Source organism: Tenrec ecaudatus, chromosome 9 (assembly GCF_050624435.1).
Source record: "Tenrec ecaudatus isolate mTenEca1 chromosome 9, mTenEca1.hap1, whole genome shotgun sequence".
Lineage (NCBI taxonomy): Eukaryota > Metazoa > Chordata > Mammalia > Afrosoricida > Tenrecidae > Tenrec > Tenrec ecaudatus.
The window spans coordinates 114,694,259-114,699,925 of NC_134538.1; the positions used below are offsets into that span (position 1 = coordinate 114,694,259).

The 5,667-nt window shown below is 38.5% G+C and overlaps 1 pseudogene; it reads right to left on the bottom strand.

The window, feature by feature from the left end:
• Positions 1-216: 216 nt before the first annotated feature.
• LOC142457447 (U2 spliceosomal RNA) lies at positions 217-357 on the bottom strand (annotated as a pseudogene).
• Positions 358-5,667: the final 5,310 nt, after the last annotated feature.

Consider the following 5,667-nt stretch of genomic DNA (forward strand, 5'->3'; position numbering starts at 1 on the left):
ACTTATAGAAGCCGTTTTTGCACACATGTTTGTGTAAATATACGTATATATGTATGTATGTATATATATATGTGTGTTTGTATGTGTATATAGAGGAAGAAAGAGAATGAACACTGGTTTTCTGCCAAACCCTGTAAACTTTACAGTGCATTGAAAGGCACTCATTTAAATTCACACTTTGGCCTTATACCACATGGCTGTTCTCCTCTCTACTGCATGGCTTTCCTAGGAAGAACAAACTTCAAAGATTAAAAAGGCATAAAGACTACACCTGTGATGCATATTTAATGCAAAAAGGATTCTTAAAATGGCATCTCAATACTACACTTGATCTTAGCCAAAAGGCCGAGAAGCGATGGCATCTCAATAATTATAGACAATGATAACTATCAATCTTCATTTTTCAGATGCCACAGTCATTAGGATTAGAATGATATGTCATTTGTATTATGTATTTTTCAAAACCTTGTGCACCGAAATCATCCCCCTTTCTCTTGGCTTACAACACTGGTTATTGGGAGTAGGTATTAGATGTTTATGACAGAATGTAACTACATGTGTACTGTGCAGAAGTATTTTAAATGTCTTCTTCTTTGTTTGTCGATTGGGATGTGATGCTACCGCAATATTAGATCTAATTCTTTGCTCAATTTCGGCATTTAAAAATCACATTGATTTCATCTAGTACTTTAATGTCTTGGTCATTCTAGTAGAAAACAGTCAGAATGAAGTAACTATAGATGTGACTATTATTTTAATACTATATTGTTATGAAGTATGTCTGATGACTTTTTTGGAGGCAATTTTTTTTAAGTTCTTTAGAGATTCTCTGGAACATGTAAAAAGTCTGGGCTCTCCCAGACCCTGTTTTTTATACGGTTTTATGGTCTCTGCTTGTTCATTTAAAGACATTTTTTTAAAACAGTTAGTCATGGGGGAGTCTAGGGCAAAATGTGTGATTTCTGACACCTTTTCTGTTCCCAAGAGCATGATTCTGAATTTATGTTCCCTGTCCTGAGTGCTGTTCTTTAGGGACACAGACAACGGAACGCCTCTTTTCATAGTAAATTTGTGATTCTCTACTCCTTGAATATGAAACGCTCTTAAATATTTGGAAAGATCTCATGTCTTCCATGGTTTTACCTCCGAGTGACGCATTATCTTTCTAAATGCTCTCCCATGTTTAAAATATACCATATATTCATTTTGTATATTGAAATGGAATAAGAAGATATACTTTACATGGTGTTCAGTAATGCTCTCAGGGGAAATTTACTACATAGCCAACTAATAAATAATCATGCTTAAACTTGGCATCCAAGTCTGTTTAAGTGCTTCTCAGAAATTAGCCCATTAATCTTCGTGAGACTGCTTGTAAAGTAGACAGCAAGTTATCTTATTCTTCCCACTTTCTTCTAATAAGTCACTCCCGCTGCCTAAATTTGTGCAGCCTATTGTGGCTATGTCCCACCAGACAGGTTCTTCTCAAACTACTCTGCAGAGTGGAGCATGCGCTGGATGGATTTCTTCACGCCCCGTCAGTGGGATGACCTAGGAAGTTTACACTGGACCCTTACGGATCTGGTTAGATGTGAGCCACAGGTACACACACTATATATTGGGTGACATTTGAGAACTTAAAGATGAACTTTCTCATCAAGGAAGTGCTGAGGCCTCTTCTTTATTTTCTTTATTCTTTATTTTCTGGTCATGAAAAGATTAATCTATCAACGCTACAACAAACTATAAAAGCAGTTCTGTTAGTTCCGTGTGGGCCCAGCAAAAGGAATACGCTTGTTTGGCTCATTTTTCACTTCTTATCACACCGATGACAGTATTCTTCTTGTTTTACAGAAGGATGCCCTGGGCCATACTGAGATAAAGTGTCCTATGCCATGCGGTGATATAACTGTTTAATTGCTGAGTTGCACGCTCTTGTATACAGCTCTGGCTGCCTCTCAAATTTGTTCCCTCTCTCTTTAAGATATCTATCAGGGTTTCTGCAATTACATTACACTTGAAACTTAGAATTATAAAATGTAGAGTTAGAAGTTACTGATTATTAATCCTTTGAAAAACACAAACTTGTTTGTGAAGCTGTAAAATCCAAAGGAGAAAGAAAAAGTGACACGGGGATGATTTTTGACTTCTTTCAGCTACCCAGTGGGAAGGAAAAGCAAAGGCCAATTTCTCTAAGACTGAAGTCAGACATGCTCACCCTGCAAACTTCCCACTAATCCGATATCAAATGACCGTCCGTCCCTCAGCTCTCTACATTTTTAGCTGGGTTCGACAATACATGGCAGTGGACGCACAGAGCTCACACAAATTCTAGTGATTTTTCTGTGCTTTTCTCAAGGAAGTTAACAAGGTACATATGCTCAGGATACAATTATTCAGGTGGGACAGCATCTCAGACATTCCAGAAGCAGGTCTATCTCTGGCTCAAAGGCAAAAGGCTCTCACTCATATGCCCCATTGGCCGGTACAGTGCTCCTGCAGTGTTATGAGGCCCTTGTAGGACTACTAACAAATGCCCAAAGGGAAAGCCACCCTACCAAGGCCATCAGCGTGCTTGAAGGTATCCAACACTAGCGCTGTGGTTAGCAAACCTCCCAATCCTAAACCCACTCCACGAAGTAGTTTCTGATTCCGAGCAGCGCCATGTGCCCATGTGGGATTGCCAAAGCTGCCGATCTTTACGGGTGTAAATAGCAACTTCTCTTTCCCGCAGAACAGCTCGTGGGTTTGAACCGCAGTTCATAGTCCACTGCTTATCTGACAGTGCAATCAGCAAACCCAGCCCACTCCCAGTTAAGTACGAGAGGCACCCCACTCCACAAGCCAACTCCCACTAAAAGACACTGCCGCATTTGCTCGGTGGGCTGCAAGTTCACTGCAAGTTCTGGCTCTTAGTTCAGTTGCTGCCATTTCTCTGGTATCAAAGTTGTCTCCTGGATCAAGAGAGTTCAATGTTCATGGCTCTGAGTCCGAAGGATGCACTCTGTTCCCACCTCTTCTCGTTTGCAGGTAGTGAGATCCACCACAGCACACTCACCTTTCCTACTTCTGCGAAGATTCGTTTTATACTCAGCAGAAGGGCCCTCACAATGACCTTGTTTATAATTACCACCGACATCGACATGTCTTGCCCCATCGTTGCTTACCAAGATCCAGCAGAAAAGACCATTGTGGGAAGTTACAGGCAGTGGCTAGCAGCGCCATGTTAAAGAATTCACTTACGGCAGCAGGGCAAATATTGTTTTTCATATTTGCCACTAGCCATAAATATTTGTCTCATCCTATCCTTATTCATTTTCATCTTCTGAAGTTTCTTTCTTCAAAGTCCCAGAAGTCTCTGTGCACTCATATACCTGAATAGCACGTAAGACAAATTCGTTTTATTTTTGCAATAGGAATTATACTATTATTTAGTACATGCAGCATTGATGGTTTCTAATCCCTAAACATTTACCGAATCAGGGAAACCAGTGGCTCTGTAAGTTTCTGTTTGAGTAGTTATCAACTGCAGAGAAAAGGTCTGTGTACAAAGGGAGGCTTTATTCAATAGGAGAGTGAGAAATGAGCAAGCATGAAGTTCACACCACCGCCCAGTGGGTGACTTGACAAGAGATATCATTTATTGCTGTAGTGGTACATGAGAGCGTGCTGAAGGTGGCCTGACTCTCTCCCAGTGTTTGCACTGTCCAATAAGGAAACTATTGCGCAGGATGGATTTGTCTTAGTTAATGGATTCAGCATAGCTCATAATGTCTATTTTCATGAGAATGTTTAAGCTTTCTGCCAATGTTCATTCATCATGATGCTGTTTGTTTTTAAAATCTAAATAGAGCCAAAGAGTAAGTGACGTTTTACCGTTTGGTATATTATCAGATAATGCCTTATACATCATTAAATCATGAGATTTCAGGGAATTGTTAAAATCACCTGAGTTCCTTTAGGTCATACAGAAATAATAAATAGTACAGCAACACTTGAAATTCTTTCTTGATGTATGTATGAATTACAAAATGGCCACTGTTAATTATACGCAGAGCCCATGTCTTCTGAGATGATAACTGATTTAAAATAATAATCACATTTGCATTAGTAGTATCACTTTTAGGCTCTATTCCATTCTTTGGTATAAATAAGTTACCTTTAGTTGAATGACGAATAAAACCAAGTACAAGAAGTACAAGTTGTCTTTAAGTGAATGATTGATTTTCTGGTGAAGAAAAGTATGATAAAATTATAATACATTATCCATAATTTATGAATAGTGTAGAATTTAACATACCACTTGGGCATACTTGCATTAAAATATATATCTTTTTTCTATATAAAATTTTATTATTTTAATTAACTTTATGTACAACTGGATATTTACTTCAAAACTATGTAATGACATCTCAAAATTTTCTACTGGTGAGCCCACAACTGGGTTCAGTTAAGATAAGATTTCTATTTTATTTCTAAACTATGATATCTTATCTTAACTAAAGTTCATGTGATCTGAAATTCTCTAGATGTCATGTTAATTTTATTATCTTTATTCCCCATATGGGTTTCATATGTTCAAACCTTATCTTTATACACACACACACGCACACACATTCATACACCCATATTTACCACCTGAACCTTTGGTATCTAGGTTTCAAAATCATTCTAACTGATTAACTCTTAAATATAGAAATACATTGTATGGAGTTAAATTTGAAACATGGGAATTTAGCTATTTGTGATACAATTCTCTAAAATATGAGAGATCCTCAATATTTGTAAATAGCTTATTAGTAATATTTGAATACTCTCAGTTGGTTGTCTTTTGTGTTAATCTCAAAAGCAGCAGTTCACCTATTAAGGTAACATTTTGTACACATAGAAAAAAATATAGGAGTAAATGTATGAGGGAAGTACTCCACACCCCCCCCAAAAAAAACAAACCCCAGAAGTGTGCTGGGTGGAGCGGAGCCTTCCGCCTTCCGGCAACGCTCTGTGCTAGCGCACCCAGCGGCTTCACCTGAGATGGTTCTCTCTGGTCACAGTAAATGTTTTTTTCCGAAAAGCAGTTTTGGTCACACCACATTTTTATGATGGTCGATTGCTGCAGAAACTGCTGTGTCGTTGAACACAGCTTACAAGTACATTGCTATGGGAAAAACTCAAGTGTACAAGTAGTTTTCTTGTTTCAAAAAGGTGAAATGTTGATTGTTGACAAACTTCGCTATGGACTTTGAACAAACTTCCCCAACAGTCAAAAATATTGACTTGTAGTGTCTTTGCAATTCATTTCTCCAGGCAGACTGCTAATCAAGCTTTCTCTTTAGAGGTTCTGAAAACATTACATAACAGTGTGCAATGGCCTGATTTGTGGCAGGCGAGGGAATGATTTTGCCGCCATGACAGTCCCTGCTCACAGTGCCATCTCAGTGTACCAGTTTTTGGCAAAAAAAACAAAAACAAACCAGCATGCCTCTCTTGCCCCATGGACCTGACTCACCTGACCTCATTATGTGCGACTTCTATTTGTGTCCATGAATGAAGAGGGACCCGAGCAGACAGCAATTTGACAAAGTAAAAGAGATGAAGAAAAAATGAGGGAAGTACTGTTAGCCATCCAAACAGATGAGTTTGAAAAATGTTTCCAAGAATGGAATTTGC